Raw genomic sequence first — 1488 nt, 5'->3', positions numbered from 1 at the left:
GCTGAATTTCTGGTATAATTTCATGTGTACTCTTCGTAACACTCCTTAGAAACAATTCATCAGAGAGTTCTGAGATTCCTTTTCCTGGAGGAGGAGAAAATCAAGATGATAGCAGTAATGATTATTGTGAGAGCTGCGTTAAGAGTTGGCATGCCAATGTGAAATGGAAAGGAAAGAATTGCAACCTGAGTTGCAAGCACAATAAGGTACTAAATTCAGCCTCAGTTTGCTTAAGTCTCAAGTGTGCATCTGGCTTGTACTAGTGTGGTTATTTGTACTAGTGTGACTAGGGGCAGCCACAGCTTCTCTGGGCAACCTGTGCCAGTGTCTCGCCACCCTCATAGTGAAAAACTTCTTTATATCTAATCTACATCTACCCTCTTTCAGTTTAAAGCCATTCCCCTTTGTCCTATCGCTACTTGCTTTTATAAAAAGTCCTTCTCCAGCTTTCTAGGCACTGGAGCTGCTCTAAGGTCTCCCTGGACCCTTGTCTTCTCCAAGCTGAGCATCCCCAGCTCTCAGCCTGTCCTCCTCACAGGCCACATCCCTGTGGCCTTTCAGTGAATTCCAGCAGCAACACGAAACAAATGCTGCATGCTGACGCTTTCAGCATGTTGGCAACAGCACCGCTCTCCCATGAACATGGAGCTTACTCAATAGAAAGCACCAGTGCACCATCGACAGTACATTAATACTTTATTTTAAATCTTTAGTATTGTGATGAGATGAGGAGTTCCTACCAAAACAAATGTATTTTACAGTTTTCAATGGAAACGTTTCCTATTCATCATAGAAACTAACATGATTGAAATTGATAGAGATGCAGTGTTATTATTTGCTGTATTCTCCTGGAAGGAGAATGGATTAAGCAATATAGATATATACGAAATGTAATATTACGAAAAAGTAATTGAACTAGAGCATGTGTAGACTAGACTTAGTGCTGTGAAACCTCAGTCTCCAAAGAGCCTTCCTGGTTTTGTGACATTATTCTTTGCTTAATTCTATTTTGTGTAAAGCCAAGCCCTAAGGAGGTTTTTCAACTCTAACAGGATCTTTTAACTCTTCTGTTCCTTTGTTCCACTGTGTATTCTCCTGAACTCTACGAGACCTCTTCTACATATGGGGTGTATGTACTTGTTTTCACTGCACTCGCGGTGGCAGTAGGAAAGCTGTGCAGCTGGTTTATGGTGACACTGGGCGCTGGTGAGTACCATGTGCATCTTAGCCCCAAACACAACTGCTTAGACAAATGTAATCCTGCTTCTGAAAATGCCACTCATCTACAGCATCCCAGTTTTACTGATTTGATGAAATATAAATGCAGTGAAGGTTGATATTATTTAATAAGTGCAGGCACAAAATTTCTCCCATGTATCAGTTTCTGCATATGGCTCATATTTCTTTGCATTCAAGGCAGCAAATAAGAAATTAATCAAGACATTAATCTTCCTTAACATCTAATATTGGCTAAAGAAAGTCTCTACC

The sequence above is a fragment of the Strigops habroptila genome, chromosome 1 (assembly GCF_004027225.2).
Source record: "Strigops habroptila isolate Jane chromosome 1, bStrHab1.2.pri, whole genome shotgun sequence".
Taxonomy (NCBI): domain Eukaryota; kingdom Metazoa; phylum Chordata; class Aves; order Psittaciformes; family Psittacidae; genus Strigops; species Strigops habroptila.
The sequence above is the reverse complement of the archived record's forward strand: the minus strand, read 5'-3'. Positions refer to the sequence as shown.